Here is an 18,040-nt window from a genome sequence, read left to right on the forward strand (position 1 = left end):
GAGTATGCCCCTGTGATTTGCACGCGCCCCCTTCTACGCTCCAAATCTCTGCTTTAAACTGACAGTGCTTTTCAGCGATGATGGTCTCCGGGTGCCTGTCCCTGGACAGAGCAGGAACAGTGCTGATGAAGTCTGAAGTCTGCAATGGGGTGCATTGGGGTACTGATCTCTGCAAAATGCAGTCACCACACTAGGCTTCTCACGCTTCAACCCACGCCGTTCCTGAACTACAAGCCCTGTGGTCCCTCCCTTGTTCCGTATTCATTCCCAGATGTCCATAAGAAGCAGGCTGGCCTGGAAACCTTTTCCCTTTTTCCCAAAGACAGTGGGACATCACCGAGTTCCTGCAATGCTGGTGGGTCTGCAAACTGACCGTCCCAGCCGGGAGACTGCGGGCAGGAAGACTGTGGCTTTGCCCCTGGGGTCAACGTAGCTAAGCTGGAGCTGAATCTTCAAGTTATGCCTTATGAGGAAACTGCATGTAATTTGGAAGCCAGAAGAAAGAGCAGCTACGGTTCCCCTTGGGGGCTTGGTGTGGGGCCAGAAAAATGCTGGGTCAGAGAATTAGTATTTAACCCAAGTCTTGGATGGAAAGAAGATCACAGACGAATAACTATAATCAAAGAAACACCATTCTTCGCACTGTTAGATAGGCTTCACGAGCACATTTTGGTTTCTTTTTGCTACAACCTAGCCATGGATAAAATACGCTGTGCTCACCCAACACCTAACACAGTGCAGGGCAAAAAAATATTTCATAAGAATCTGTGAGTGAGAAGTTGATATTAGAAAATTCCACTATGAAGATATTACATATAATTTTTTCCTACAAATAAGGACTATAGTAAAGTGCAAATTAAATGACAGCTCATGTTATCACTAGAAATAATGCTGACTAGAGGGAAAAATTGCTGAAATTCATCCTGACCCACCTCTTACTAAACCCTTTGGTCCTTCGCTAAAGTACTTCTTTCCAACCTGTCCTCATCCCTTCCACATCCACCATTCCTTACATAGTTTTTTTATTTGTCCCTTCCATGCCTAAACTAAATTTCACAAACTATTCTGCTAGGTGTCATGTCTCAGGAGAGTCAAGATATTTTATATCATTTCACCTTAAGATACACAGGTGACGAGAAATTCAAAAAGAAGTTGAAGAAGTATTTGAAGGTATCAAAAGACATTTGGTTTCCTTGAAAAATACACCCCATAAGTTACTTCTTATGTGCAATCAATCCTGACAAAACATGTGAGTGGGATGAATTGTATCCTCTGGAAAGATATGTTCAAGTCCTAATGCCTGGCACCTGTGACTGTGACTGTGATTAGAAATGGGGTCCTCGGGCCTGACCTGTGGTGGCGCAGTGGATAAAGCATCGACCTGGAAATGCTGAGGTCGCCGGTTCGAAACCCTGGGCTTGCCTGGTCAAGGCACATATGGGAGTTGATGCTTCCAGTTCTTCCCCCCTTCTCTCTCTCTGTCTCTCCTCTCTCCCTCTCCCTCTGTCTCTCCCTCTCCTCTCTAAAAATGAATTAAAAAAAAAAATTAAAAAAAAAAAAAAAAAGAAATGGGGTCCTCGGAGATGTACCTAGTTAAGATGAGGTCATAGTGGAGCAGGATGGGTTGGTGTCCTTGTAAGAAGAGAATGAGAGACACACAGACACAGAAAAGAGGTCATGTGAGAAGGTCACTCCAAGATTGGAGTGATGTATCTATAAACCAAGGAACACCAAGATTTACAGGCATCTCCCAAACGCTGGAAAAGACCAGGATCGACCATTCCCTCGAGACTTTTGAGAGAGCATGGCTCATTCGGCCACCTGGTTTGAGACTCCTAGCCAGAAAACTATGAACAAACAAATGTCCCTTATTTAAAGCCACCCAGGCTCTGGAAATTGGTTGCAGCAGCCCTGAGTCACTAAGATGAACATAAAGTGTCAAATATAAAATGCAGCCAGAGTGTGCTCAGATCCAAGTGAACTGAGAAGAGCCCAAGCCATGGTGTCATGATGTAGCATGCCAGCTGATGGCACCAAGGGAAGAGCCTTTGGCCACATGGACATTCCATCCTCAGGTCCCCAGGACTCTAACCGTTTAAATGATTTTTAAGAGAAATTCATTCTCTTTGACTCGTCCATCGGACAAGCATTTCCTGAATGCACACTTCACACCAGCACTGAAGATGCGTGGAGGAAACAGCCTTGCCCTCACAGAGTTCATGGTCTAGTCTAGGGGCAGCTGGAGGCACCATCGCCTTGGCAGCCCGGGGCCGGGTCTGATCTCTTTCTGTTCAGTCACGATGCGGAAGTCTAACCAAGACAAGTTAACTTTGCTTATAATAACTTATAGGGAGGATTCATCCAGTTGTGTAGAGTAGACAGGTGTCCACTGATTCTGGGAAAAGGCAGGAAGGGGACTTCTACAAAACTGTTGAAGGCATTGTGTCGCGAAAGGAAGCGTTTCGGAAATGCCCTGGGACTGCTTCCTGTGGGTGTCCCCTGCCCTTTCCCTCAAGGTTGAAAATCGTTTAATATGCTCTTTCTGGCCAAACACCTGTCAAATTCTGATGTCTACTTGATTTTAATTAGGAGCAAGAACTAATACCCTTTTAATTAATTGCACATCTCCCCTTAATTCCTCTGCGGCTCCTTCCTCCATGAGATAACCCCGGAACAGAACTGCCTCAGAGTTGAGGCATCTTTTAAGTTGGAGTCAAACAGAGAGCCTCACAAACACTTAGGTATTCACATGCATTCACAGGGTCTTAATGAGTGATAATGCTAATTTAGTTTGACTTGGCTAGCTTAAAAAATTTGTTTAGCATGTATCCACCCTTCTCCTCCAATAGTGTTCTTCTCAGACCTGAACTATTGAGACAAAAGAGGAAGCAAAACCTCCCTTTGTTGAATGGCACATTCCTCATCGACTTGCGACCTGTCACGAAGGCATCCCATGTAGAGTGGGCGCCCTCTCCCTCACCACTCCATAAGTGAGCAAGCCATTGGCTAAAGGGCACTGTGCATGGTCACCCGTTTCTTCACTGTTGTGCCCCCGACGAGGCTTCTCCTGGTCACCAGCTTCTGCAACTCTGTCCCACCGCCTCATTGACCAATAAAGTCCGCCACTCATTTCTAATTCTTTAGCTCCTCAATAGCTCTCCAATCCATGCCTCTTCTCTGTCCCTTTTCTCAAGTTTTTCGAGACTTGCCTCACTGATTTCCAAACTACCTTCCCTGCTACAGAGGTCCTCCTCCATCTAAAATGCAAATGTGGCTGTGGGTTGGTTGGTTTTCTTCAGACCCTTTGCATGGCCCCACGCTCCCAGGGTAGGACAAGCTTCTGATGAACAGAGACAGCCCTTTCGGAACTGACACCTGACCATGTTTTCAGACCCCTAGGAAGGACTGAGGCACTCACTCCCTCAGTTGCTGAGAATGATAGCAACTCACTGCTTTTAGCTAAATTCCTCTCTAAAAATGGTCTTCAGCCAAAGAGGGCTGCAACCTCCCCCAGCTTAAAATAAGGCCCTTCGGGGGCAGGGACAGTGAGCCCAAGACTCCTTGTAGGGGCACAAGAGCTGGGCCCAGCCCTAGTAAAGGACTCTGAAGGGCTGTCCCAGCCTCAGGGCTGGCTTAAGGGACTGGCTTGTAAAACTCAACACCAGGAAGACAAACAACCCAATCCAAAAATGGGCAAAAGAGATGAATAGACACTTCTCCAAAGAGGACATACAGATGGCCAATAGGCATATGAAAAAATGCTCAACATCACTAATCATTAGAGAAATGCAAATTAAAACTACAATGAGATATCACCTCACACCAGTCAGAATGGCACTCATCAACAAAACAACACAGAATAAGTGCTGGCGAGGATGTGGAGAAAAGGGAACCCTCCTGCACTGCTGGTGAGAATGCAAACTGGTGCAGCCACTGTGGAAAACAGTATGGAGATTCCTCAAAAATCTGAAAATCGAACTGCCTTTTGACCCAGCTATCCCACTTTTAGGAATATACCCCAAGGACACCATAGAATGGCTCGAAAAGGAGAAATGCACCCGCATGTTTGTGGCAGCATTGTTCACAATAGCGAAGATCTGGAAACAGCCCAAGTGTCCATCAGAGGACGAGTGGATTAAAAAGCTTTGGTACATATATACTATGGAATACTACTCAGCCATAAGAAATGATGACATCGGATCATTTACAATAACATGGATGGACCTTGACAACATTATACGGAGTGAAATAAGTAAATCAGAAAAAAAAAAAAAACTAAGATGAATCCATACATAGAAGGGACATAAAAATGAGACTCAGAGACATGAACAAGAATGTGATGGCAACAGGGGCGGGAGGTTGGGGGAGGGGGGAGGGGGTGAAGAAGGAGAGAGGGGTTAGGGGAGGGGAGGGGCACAAAGAAAACCAGATAGAAGGTGACAGAAGACAATTTAACTTTGGGGGAGGGGTATACAGCACAATCAAATGTCAAAATAATCTAGAGATATTTTCTCTCAACATATGTACCCTGATTTATCAATGTCACTGCATTAAATTTAATAATAAAAAAAAAGAAAAAAAAAAAGAAAAAAAAAGGGACTGGCTTGTGTGGCAACTACATCAGGGTCCAGGCCCCTCTGACCATCCCCCCTCCTCCATAGATAGCCCTGGGCAAACCCTCGAGCAACCGTACTGCCTGCACTTCTGCATTTCAAAGAGCTGTCTCCTAGGAAACCCAGCGAGTCCCCTAGATGCTGCACACCATCTCACTTCTAAGTTTACAGGTGTCATTTCCCTGAACACCCTCCTCCCACTTACACATGTTTTCCCTTTAAGAATCTCCCGATTCGTTTCTGAGCCCCTCGGAACATTGATCCCATGCGGCTTGTCCATAGCGACGGTTTATCATTTGATGTCCATGTTTTTCTTTCCCTAGACTGCAGACTCCTTCGGGACATGGAATCTGGATAATAAAAGCTCATAGGTTTGAGGAGAAGATTAAGTTAAACAGTCCATATGAAGCAGTGAGCAGAGTGCAATGCCCCCCCCCCCCGCCACCCCCCTTAGTGTCACCAGAGGCAGGAGCACAGGGCAGGGAGCAGGGCCGGGCCCCTCGGGGTCTCAGGTTCCACACAAGCCACCATGCTGCTCACTCTCCTTCTTGGCCTTTTGTTTTCACCTGTAAAGATGGGAGAGCTAAAGCCACCCATCCACCAGAAGGTAAATAGCTTGCCTAAACCCATAGGGCCGGCGTGGTGGGATGAGGCTCAGATCCCGATTACTGGCTCCAAGTCCTGCACGTCCGTCTCTAAAACCCAAACGCTCCATGGACCAGCAAGTGCCTGGAGCAACAAGACAGGGCATCCTTCTCCACAGTCAAGCTCTAGGGAGAGGACTCCCCAAGGCAGAGAGAACGGCATTGGCCATGCAGAGAGATAGAGGTGCTCACAGTGAAGGGGGTGGAGCAGGGCCCCACCCAGTCTGCGAGACCCCTGGATGTTGTTGGTGGAGGCCTGTGTCTCCTTCTGAGCGCCTCGCTCTGTTGGCTGCAAGCACTCAGGAGAAGATGCCCTTGTCTTCTTTAGTTCCACATTTTATATTCTCCTAAACGTGATACTCGTGGCAAGGTCCTATATTGAGTTGGAAATCACTTCCCCTCATTCCAGCATCGGTGAAAACAACAGTCAGACTTTTTCACAGCCAACGCCTTCACAGCAATGTGCGTTCTCCCGGGCTGAGTCATCTCTCCGTGAGTGCCCCGTGCCCCGTAGGACCTGCAAACCATGTGCTCCTGCTGGAGCCCTGTCTTCTCAAGGTTGCATCCATATTGAACCTGAGCAATGAGGTGCAGAGTCTGCCTCACCTGGACGTGTGGCATCAATGCCTCCCACAGTCCTGGGAACCTGGAGGGGGCCCAGCCAATCCCTGTGGAGTGAATGAATAGCTTCCTAACCACTTCGGGGTCTTCTTCCATAAATGAGGGGTCACAGACCTTTCAAAGGATAGAGACGGCAGACAGTCTTCAGCACAATTGTATTCTGAAACTTGCCACCTTTCCCGTCATTGTCATTCATAGCAATCCTTAGAAATTCAAAGGCGAGTCAAATTTTGGGGTGCCTGCTCCTTATCCTTCCTTGTTAGAGATCACATTTGCTTCCAGAAGGCAGCAAACAAATCCATCCCCTGGCCGTTCCTCCTTCAGACTCCTGCGGTCCCCCACATACGGGTCCGGACACCAGGCTGAGGTCAGAGCAAGGCTATTATTCTTGACAAGTATACACTGAAGCTGTTGTGCTTTCACTTAATTTACTGTGTTGTACAGTAAGTACGGTGGCCATCTAACTCAATTTCTCACCCAGGACACATGCCATTTAAAAGAGGAGCTAATAATAAATGTTATTGGATAGGAAGCAAACACTGGGACTCTTCTGGCCAAACTGAGACATAGGGGCACCCAAAATATAAGTTCAATGTTTTTTAAATTTAATATGAAGGTTTTTAGATCTTTTTTATGTTTGAATTACTGAGCAGCATTCCATAATACATGTATGCTATTTTATGCCACCATATGCAAAACTATAATGACTGACCCTGTTTGCTTTTTATAATCAACAGCCCTCTTCTTGCTGGTAAATTTGGGTTTCTTTGATCTATTAATCACTTATATCCAGGCCTGTGAATTGCCTTTGCTCATTTTTCTGCTGGGTTCTTCTTCCCTCACTGATTTGCATGGGTGCTTATATTGTCTAGCTATGAATCTTCTGAAAATATAAGATTATATATATGTATTTTTTCATTAGTATCCCATCCTCCAAGTATTTCTCCAGAATCCTTTGTTAAGTACAGGTTTTAATCTCGATACAGTCCTAAATATTCTTTTCTCCATTAGGGCTTGTGGCTTTGAAATCCTACTGGGAATTCTCCCCATTTCAAGGTCAGAGTAATGTTCTTCCTCAGTTTTTATAAGCCTTCTATCTTTACCTTTCACCTTTGGGCCTTTATTACATTTGGAGTTTATTTTCAAAGTGCTGTGAGTTAGTATTAGGGATCCAACTTTCATCTTCAAAAATGAATGTCCCATGTTCCTCAGGACTAAACATCCACCCCTTTACCACTGAGTTGGGTAGCCACCGCTAGAGTATAGCAAGTTTACAAATGTCCAAGTCTATTCCCTGCCTTTATCAACATCTGTTCCAAATTGCTGTTTTCATTATGACTGTTTAGTGGCATGACTTATCTGGTAGGGCTGGTGCCCCATCTCATTGCATCCTTTCTAATGTTTCTTAACTATGGACTCTACTTCTGTCCATTTGCCAGCATCCCAGAAACTGGCAGGGAGAATTTACTGAGAATGGTATTGCCCGGATAGATTGATTTTAAAAAAATTGCTACCTTTTTCTAACATGAACTTATACAGAGGTGACCTCGGCAAAAACGGCAGAGTGAGAACGTCTGAAAATTCTCTCCTCTGTGAAGTGACAAGAGCCCTGGCAGAAGCAGTCAGTCGTCAATGGTGTCAGGGCCTGGATGTGAGCTGGAGAGGCTCAAAGCCACCTGGGAGCACTGGTACAAGATGAAAGGCCAGACCTCAGTTACAACAACGATCTTTGTGGTGCTGTCACTGGCCCTAGTGTCTTCCCCACTCTCCCACTTCACGGGAGTCCAAAAAACAATAACCAGTGACAAAAACCAGTAGCCTGGCAACCACTGGAGGAGGCAGAATAGGCTTAGAACTCCTGCAAAGTCCCATATCCAGAGGATTCATCATATGGAAGGAATTTCCCAAATAAGATAAACAGCTAATTTCTCCTCAGGAAGCACAGAGTCCAGGAAAAAAGTGGACAACACTTTCAGAGTGTAGGGAATCAACTCACCATCCAAGGAGCAAACTTGAATACAGGTCTCTCTCTTTGCTGTCTTTTGTGTTTTTTTATCATTGTTTTGCACACTATTGTTTTGATTGCCCTTGAATACTTTATTCTTGCTCCAAATGCCAAGGTCTCTCTGTGGCTAGCCTTTGGTGAACTGTGGGATTTCCCACACCCCTCTCACAATTTCTGTTTGATCATACGATCTGCCAATAATGACAATTTCATCTCTTCCTTTCTATTCTCTAGGTGCATCCTTTGTTCTTTTCTTGATAAGTTGACTCATTCAGTTGACAGGCATTCGTAGAACAAATGCTGAATTTGTGCATTTTCTTTTAAATCACACGTGCTGTGGTGGGTGATTTCATTACCATGGGCTAAATGAGAATGTGACTAATGGTTTCCATCGAACAGAGTAGTGGATGTTAGGGGCTTGGTAAGTAACTTCTAACAAGTTAGAACATTTCTAATTTTTAATGGTATTGATTTTTTTAATCATGAATTGCTATCAAACCTTCTGCATTTTTATGCATTCATTCTATTAAGGTGATTATGTGGCTTTTTATTTTTTTATTATGTGCCCAGTTGCATAACTAGATTACTTCATTCTGAACCTTACTTGTGTTTGAATGTTGCTGGGTCATGATCTACTTTTCATGAGTTAGTAAGCTGATATTTCATTTTGAATTTTAAAATCTACTTTCATAAGTAAAATTGCTCTGTACATTTTCTTTCCTTATAATGCCTTCATCCAGGTTTGAAAACAGGAAGCAGAAACCTCTCACAAAATGTATTGTGAGACTTTCAATTGTTCTTTATTATAGCAGACAATTTCCATTAGACAGGGAGTATCTATTTCTTGAAAGTTCAAAAGAACACAGACAACAGAGATGGAGGGCATAAAATATTTTAATGAAATGTTAAGATTCCTGTCATGGAGAAATGGGAAAATATAAAAGGTACTTTAACATATAAAAGAAAAATTAATAAATGAAAAATGGAAAAAATTATTTCTTTGGCCAATATCAAAAATATTCAAGTTAAAAAAAATCACTTTGTGATACCAGTATATAGATAGAATAATTACCCCTCCACTCACACACACACACACACACCCGCCCCATTACTGATGACTCAGTGCTGAGCTTCGCATCTGCATGATCCCGAGGACGCTCTCCAGTCCAAAAGAGTAACAAGAAGCCACAGCCCCTGGGTGGTGGCCCCTTCTCTCTGACCAGCTGACCCCATCACTCAGAAACTTTATTAACATACAGTATAAAACAGGCAACAATGTACTCAAATGCATTCACTACAGCGTTGCTGGAAATTATAAAAATTTCCCACCAGTATTTGGTTAATGATGGTACATGAAAAGTAAAATGCATTTTTAATGTGCAAATAGAAACATTTTCATGTATTTTTACATTTTTAAAAAGGTGAAATACAAAATAGCCTCTTTCTTATGACTGCAACTATATTAAAAAATTCTTCTAGTCATCCAGATACACCAAGGTTGCAGGTTTGATCCCCAGTCAAGTCACACACAAGCATCAACCAGTGAGTAGATAAGTAAGTGGAACAACAAATCTATGTCTCTCTCTCTCTATCGCGCTCTCTCTCTCTCTCTCTCTCTCTCTCGCAATCTCTCTGTCTCCCTCTCTCTTTCTCTCTCCCCAAAAAAGAAAAAGTCAATCAATAAATAAATTAATAAAGAATTTTTCTATAGGCAGAGATCAAGATAAAATAAAAAGACAGAGACTAAGGAAAAGGGAATGGCCTGTTATCTGTGTGCGTGAGATGAGAGGATGTTTCATTCCTAAATTCATTGTTTAAGATTGCTGCACAGTCTTTCTAATATAAAAACTAAGTAAATGCAAGGATAGATCAAGGAAGTAGAATTTACCGTAGGCTGAACAGGGATTTAAAAAAATTGATCAGTGATCAGTGAAAAAAATTAGAATCGGTCATTGAGCCTTAAAATATACTACAGTTGGTTTCCTGGTTGAATCCTCCGAAGTCCACCTGGGGCACATCTGGTGGGGTTTGGAAGAACGCCTCCACCACTCAGTCTGTTTGTCAGAGCAGCCCTGTCCCCAGTACAGAAGCAGAGAAATGCCCCATCATTGGTTTCTACTGAATTCCTGCTGTACATATAAAAGTGTCCAACCGCTGGAAGGAAGATGGGACTTTAAATATGCACAATGCAGAAAAGTCATGATGACCTCATATCTCTGAAGGTTGATTCCCGGGTTTGGAAGGTGACTTGCCTTCCACATCCTTGAGAAGATGACAGGAAATCATCTCTCCCTCACTCTCCTCCCTTCCTACTGCTCTAACCCTTCCACCTTCCCCCCAACCCCACACACACATCATAGAAGCTAAGCCATGTGATTTTTCTTTTCAACATCTGTTTTGTTTTCTTTCCTTTTTCATAGAAAGTGCACGTGAATAATGAGACCACAGGACTGGCTGCTGTTGATTGTAAAAAACCATTAGCAAACTTCCAGGTGCTGTTTACTATATGAGCATTGTAATTTTCTATCCTAAAATCAGCAACTCCCCCACATCATTGTACGCCCCAGGGCACGGGCACTGTGGCGCTTTGAAGCTGTCAAAGGCAGTCACAGCCCCATTTGCTGGGACTGAAAGAACCCACACCTGCAGTGTTGGAGCCAGAAATTCCTAATATCAACCCGACCCCATGAGGAGCAGGTCCTTTTGCCAGCTTCCTCCTGATTCGACACTTTGCAATCTCTGGAACACCGGTGACATGGGCAGTGATTGACAGACACCCACCCCCACTCATTCTTCCCCTTTCTGCCACCGCCCCACCCCATGTCCCGAGGATTTTGGGAGAACTTGCAAAGAAGGACAAAGCCAATCCACCTAAGAAGCCAGTTGAGGGGCCGGCATTCTGCGTAATTGCAATCGCAAATTGCACAGGGCAGAAGGAGAACAACGTCAAGAACCCCAGATAGCCTGACATAAGACAGGAACACAAAGTCCTGGTGGTTCCACGCAGAGAGGCAAGATGGCAGCAGCAGGAAGAGGAAGGAGCTCGCCCAAAGCACTAACCCTGCCTCGTGCTTTTGTTACACAAAACAGATTACAGCTGCCATCTGCTTCCTAGAAGGCACCTGTGGTTTTCCTCAAAACACTCAAGAGAAAGGAAACAAAGCTTGCATCTACATTTTTTCACCAGGTACTGGACAGGAGCGGCCCCAGGCTGCTCCCTGGCCTAAACTCCCAGCAATGTGCGCATACCGCCACCACCATTGCTTTATTGCACGCAGTGGCATCTGCTTGCATGCCCCTAGGCAGCGGCATTCCAAGTGCACCTGAAGAAAGTGGCTTCCCTTCTTCATCCTTTGATATTCTTGGCCTTAGTTCAATAATACCTGGGTCAATGAATCAATAAGATCTCCTGAGAGCCTTTCTAATACAATACACAATACTTGTAATGCATGTTTGAGCTAGGAAGTCCTCAGAGACCCACTGCTCCAACCTCAGAGTTAATGTCCTCATCTGAGACATGAAAAATAGTAAGTGCTATGCTGAACTATGTTTTCAGCTGGCCTCAGTACCAGTCCATTCCCTTGTCTTCTTTACATCCCAGAGGTGAATGCCAGAACTATATTTCCCAGAAACCCTTTCCCCACAGGTTTCCAGGTGAGTGTCTAATAGTGAAAGGGGAGGAGAAGCCAGTATTCCTCAGCAGCAGTCACAAGTAGAAGTATAGGTAGCCTCAGATAAAAAACAATAGAGGCCCTGGCCGGTTGGCTCAGCGGTAGAGCGTCGGCCTGGCATGCCGGGGACCCGGGTTCAATTCCCGGCCAGGGCACACAGGAGAAGCGCCCATTTGCTTCTCCACCCCCCCTTCCTCTCTGTCTCTCTCTTCCCCTCCCGCAGCCAAGGCTCCATTGGAGCAAAGATGGCCCGGGCGCTGGGGATGGCTCCTTGGCCTCTGCCCCAGGCGCTAGAGTGGCTCTGGTCGCGGCAGAGCGTTGCCCACGTGCTGGATGGATCCCGGTCCGGCGCATGCGGGAGTCTGTCTGACTGTCTCTCCCCGTTTCCAGCTTCAGAAAAATACAAAAAAACAAACAAACAAACAAAAAAACAATAGAGGTGAAAGTGGGTGTGGCTTTTTCAATAACCTGCAGGTAACTCCTGAATGTCTTTGGTAGTGTTCCAAGGTGAGAACTTTGGCAAAAGTTTCGCTGCCAATTGTCCCCAGCCCTCACAAAATGTCTTGTGAGGTATTAAAATCTTCCTATGAGAAAAGAGTTATCTTTTCAATAATGTGGATTGGAGATCCACATTAAGGGGAAATGAGTTTGGACTCCATACCTCATGCCATACATAAAAATCAAATTCAGATTATTGAAGATTTAAATGTGAAAATTAAAACAATAATGATTTCCAAGAAAACAATCAAGAACGTCTTCATAAACTTGGGGTAAGAAAACCTTTAAAAAGACACAAAAAATTGATAACCATAAAAGATCAAATTGATAAGTAGAGCTCCATTAAAATTAAGGTCCACTGAAATAGCCAAAGACACCATTAAGAGTAGTAGAAGGCATGCGCAGAACAGGAAAGATGTTTGTAAGGCGTTGGTCTTACGAAAGGCTATCCGGACCATATAAAGAGTTTTTATCAATCAATAAGATAAAGGCAGACATGCCACAACAGTTGGGGAAAGACTTTAATAGGCACATAAAAAGAAAATATCTAAATAACAAAAAATATGTGTAAAAAGATGCTGTACTTCATTAATCACCAAATAAATGCAAGTTAAAACCACTGTACATGTGATAGAAAGTCTATAATTCAAAAGACTGTTAGAAAAGATTAAGCATTGCCCTGGCCGGTTGGCTCAGCGGTAGAGCGTCGGCCTAGCATGCGGAGGACCCGGGTTCGATTCCCGGCCAGGGCACACAGGAGAAGCGCCCATCTGCTTCTCCACCCCTCCGCTGCGCTTTCCTCTCTGTCTCTCTCTTCCCCTCCCGCAGCCAAGGCTCTATTGGAGCAAAGATGGCCCGGGCGCTGGGGATGGCTCTGTGGCCTCTGCCTCAGGCGCTAGAGTGGCTCTGGTCGCAACATGGCGACACCCAGGATGGGCAGAGCATCGCCCCCTGGTGGGCAGAGCGTCGCCCCTGGTGGGCGTGCGGGGTGGATCCCGGTCGGGCGCATGCGGGAGTCTGTCTGACTGTCTCTCCCTGTTTCCAGCTTCAGAAAAATAAAAAAAAAAAAAAAAAAAAAGAAAAGATTAAGCATTGTATTTGGAGCAATTAGAATTCACATAGTTATATGAGAATAAATATGTGTGTACACATATATATTATACACACACATATACATACTGTATATATATGTAAATGTGGAATATATATATGTATATATTTTAATAAAAATGTGCATATATATTTACAAAAAAAAATTAAGGTACACATACAGCAGCAATAGTTGAATAAGCTCATATTAGACAAACACCTGACCTGTCAGTCGATAGAACACATGGATAAATTGTTGTATATATAGAAATGAAGTGCTACTAAGTGACGAGAATCAAATAACTACAATCTCCTTCAACAAACAGATAAATTGCGATCAAAGTAACTCCAATGTAAAAGAATGCATACTGGATAATTCCACTTGTATAAGTTTAAAATAAGAAGAAAATATAATCTATTGTTTTAGACATTAGAATACTTGTTGCGGTTGAGGAGGCCGTAGCTAGAACTTGCAGCAGAGAGAGTTCAGAGATGCTCAGATGACAGCTTTCCGGTCCATCAGGGTGGCTTAAACCCAGCCACACAAGGCAGTAAATGCCAGGTCTCTGCCACCCAGCTCCGAAGGGAGGATTCTATCAGTCAGGAGACATGAATCTGCCACTGAGCATGTGGATTCTTTTCCAAGTTTTCACTCCTTGGATGTGGTTTTTTTTTTTCCTTTTCTTTTTCTGGAGCCTCTGGCTTCCAGAAAAGCTCTATTTCAGACAATATTCCTGAAGAGACCGGGTGTGCTTGGAAAAGACCATCTGAGCTCCGTGTCCGTGGCCGGGGGGTTGGGCTGGCCACTCACGTGCACTATCCCTCACTTAGCTTCCGCCTCAACAGTTGCTGTGAGCCACCAGGCGGCTGCTTCGGGTGAATCCGGAGGGTTTGCAGCTGCCTAACATAATTTTTATTTTTACAGAGATTATTTAAGGTACGATGTCTGTTTATAGTCCCAGGATAAATCATAATCACCTTTGTTTACCTCCTATCCCTTTCTTAATTAACTGACGAGCTATTAGCATACATTTTTTTTTTATCCCAGGAGGATTCATTATACATAATTTATATCATAAGCATTTATTTCGTATCAGTGGGATGAATAAAACATTTACCTGCTTATAACTACTTGAGGTTAACACGTTTATACAAAAAACTCACCTGAGACTTCCAATCAAATTATTGGATTTTTAATTTTCCATTACAAACGATGCTGTATCCGTCGTTGTAGTGCTCTACCCTCTCTAGGTACCCAGTCGTTGAGTGGAGTGTGCGCGGGAGGCATCAATCAGCCCATGATTCATGCCTCACTGCACAATGAGAGGCAGGTGATAAACGTATGGAATGTGCTAATATGAGAGCTGGCCCCACAGGGGGCTAACATGTCCAGCCCAACCCTTGCGAAGAGAGAGAGACTGCAGGGCCATCCCTTCCCCAGCTCCTCCAAATCAGAAGGCATCCTAGCAGTCCAAGGGTTCATCCTAGCAGTTCAAGGGCTCATCTTTGTGGTCGAAGGGCACATAGGGCCCTGGAAGGCAAAGGTCTGGCACAACCCACACATCAGCAAGTGAGAGCCGCAGCTTGGGACACAGTGTACATCTATGGACCCAATTCCAGGACCTTTTTCACTTATGCAGGGATGCTTTTCTCTCTCTCTAAATATGGCCAAATTGGAGTGTTCGAATCTGATATGGTCTTACTCCCAAATGGTTCTTTTTTTTTTTTAACTGATTTTAGCGAGAGAGGAAGAGAGAGAGAGAGAGAGAGAGGAACATCAGTCTGTTCCTGTATGTGCCCTGACCGGGGATTGAACCGGCAACCTCTGTGCTTCAGGACGACGCTCTAACCAACTGAGCTCAAGGCCAGGGCTCACACCCAAATGTTTTAAAATGAGATGCACATGAATCAGAGCTCGGTGGAGAACGCCCCAAGTCTTCCTCTACAGGGTGACTTAGGTGATGTCAAAGGAGAGTTGTGAAATCCTCTCCAAGGATTAGCAAATTGACTGGCATGCTGTGAGAAGCCCGCGTCTAGCCCCAGGTGAACACGCAGGCTACACTCCCCTCTCATTCCTGTTTCCCTTCCCACCAGTTTCCCACAGGCTGTCTTCTCACCCTGAGTGCACGGTAGTTCAAGACCACGGATCTTGGTTTCTTTCTGCCTCTGAATGAACATGTATTTACTCACCACTACACTTACACGCAAACCAGTGGCAAAGTGGATTAGATTACAGCTGTGCCACTTCTAAGAAATCTTCTGCTGCCTATGGGAAACACATATGATTTCAGTGATTTTGTGGGGGAAGAAAGGACAAACATGCATTCATGAGACAAAGCGAGCTTGCTTAGGCTCCCGGGTACAGATGGTGGACAGGAAGGGAGGTGAGCGGAGGCGATTAAAGCACATACGGTGACAGACAGCCCTTGGCTGAGTCCTTACACATTCTCGCTTCCAGTTCTCACATTCGTCCTGGGAAATAAGTGTGATTAACCTCATCTTGTAGATGAGAAAACTGAGGTTTCAAAGGTTAAGTGACTTGTTTTGGGTCACAGCTGTAGCAAGAGATAGGGTTGGGGTTTGAACCAGGGTTGAGATATTTTTTAACATTCAGGCTGTTTCCACGACAGCACACTCACAGCCAGAGAGGCAACAACAAGCGTGTCGTAGGAAAGAGAGAAAACTCTTTCCCCATGTTATTCACACTGCAGCTTGGAAGGATACATCCTGTATCTTTAACTTATTCTACCAGTTTGCCTTGAAAGAACAAAGCGTATTTCTCTTGAATAAGGTTTTCTGAATCACGAACAAGTCAAGGTTACACTTGATGTCACTATTAGGGGAGCGTGGGAGGACTCTGTCTTTGTCCTCTCATAATGTGGAAGGGCAGAAAGAAATGCATACTAAACAAAATCCACGAGGTCTCAGAGTTTACTGGTGGACTGGGCTGCCCACCCAGGGTGGGCTCTCCAGTGTGGGCCTCTCGGAATTCCACCCAGTGCCTGGCTCAGGTCATTACCTCATTGTTCAAGTTTTCACCCAGTCTCTCCTCCCTGGTCAGCATGGAGTAGTACCCAGTGCTTTCTGGAGGGTCATCCTCTGGAACCCAGTCATGGAATGTGAGAGGTCTTCAAGGTTCTTCTAGGCTCCCATCTCCCTTTACTCTGTTGTCTTTGTGGGCAAGCTCGTCCATGCCCAAGTTCAAATACCATTGATTAGTTCATAACTCTTCAGTTTCATCTCCAGCCAGAACACTCAATGAGTCCCTTAGGAAATCTCAAAAGCACCCGAAACTGGTTTGTAGTAGACCAAACTCATGAATGTCTTCTCTTGCCTCTCTGCATCAAACAAACAATAAATAAATAAATAGAAATAAAACAACAACAAGAAGAAGAACAACTGCTTCTTTCCCACAGTTCCTTAGCTCAGTGAATGACATCCTCTATCTGGTTCTTCAAACCCAAAGTCTATCTTCCCATCCCAATCCATTGCCTCTCCGTTTTGCCTCCTAAATTGGTCCTGAATCCTTGCATGTTTCCTATGTCTGTCTATTGCTGTCATCATGAGCCCTGCTATTAATATTGCTCACATCTCCTTCTAATTGTTCAATTTCAGTATTGGCCCACCATCTGTTTTCTGCACTGTGGCCGGAGGGACCTTTTCAAGATTCAATTCTGATGATATCAATCTCCATTAAAACATACCAGAAAGGGCCTTTTTTAAAATTTGGAACAAAAGCAGACACCATAAAGAAAAAATGGAGATAGTAAACTATATAAAAATAAAATATTTCTGATGACAAAGCCACCCCAAACCAAGTTAAAACTAAAAAGACACACATGGACGTTGAGACAGCATACTAATTTTCTTAAACTTATAGAGATAGCCTGAAATAAACTTTACCACATGACTAACAACCCCATAGAGAAATGAACAAAGAACAAGATGTACAAAGGCAAAGTCCCACATCCATGAACACGCACGCACATACAAATGCCTCCCGAACGTTTTCAAATATTTGACCTCATTTTAAATAAGAGAAAGGCAAATTAACCACATAATTTTTTTTCTTATTAAATTAGCGAAGTTTGGAAAGTTTGATAACTCACTCTGCTAGTCATGGAATAGAGAAACACCCTTTGCTTTATTGCAATCATGGTACAAACTGGTAATTTGATAATAATATATTTCAGCTTTACATGCACATGTATTTTTAGCAATTTACTTTGGAGGATTTACTCTTTGAATACAATTGCACATGTTTGAGATCATGTATGTAGAATTTCACAGCATGGCCTTGGTGCTCAGAAAAGACACTGGGGACATCACAGGGACCCTCCCATCTGTTTGCTCAGATAGACAGCAGTTCATTCAACCCGGAAGAGAAAAATGCACCAGGTTGTTGAGCCACGCAAACTGGCCAGCAGAGTGCTGAGATGGTTAAATAACTTGATGCCCTTCCCCCTCACGAATGGTATGTTGATATAGTTCTTACCAGAAATATTTCAGAGAAGACATACGATTGATTTTGGAAGTTAACTTTCTATCTGTCTCATGTGAAGAATTCCTGGCATTTTCTCCGTCCTTTGCCAGCTGTTGACGTGCTGTGTCCTACGCAGGTGACCTCACGAGGTGGCACTTTGAACCATGCTTCTTTTGGTGCCCTCAGAGTGTATGTACTGTTCAGCCCCGCGTCCCCAGCTCCAGCCTACCTTCAGTGCTCTGGATAAAAACCATCAGCGACACTGACCCTCTGCCAGGGGAGACCCTGCCTTGTCTGGCCTGTTTGCTGGAGCTCCTAGCACTGGCAACACCCACCCCCACCATGCTCTCTGCACCCTCACTCCTCCCAGCTACCCTCCACCCCCTCCCTCTCCTCCCCTCGCCCCCCATCTGTGG

This window comes from Saccopteryx bilineata, chromosome 6, assembly GCF_036850765.1.
Source record: "Saccopteryx bilineata isolate mSacBil1 chromosome 6, mSacBil1_pri_phased_curated, whole genome shotgun sequence".
Taxonomy (NCBI): Eukaryota; Metazoa; Chordata; class Mammalia; order Chiroptera; family Emballonuridae; genus Saccopteryx; species Saccopteryx bilineata.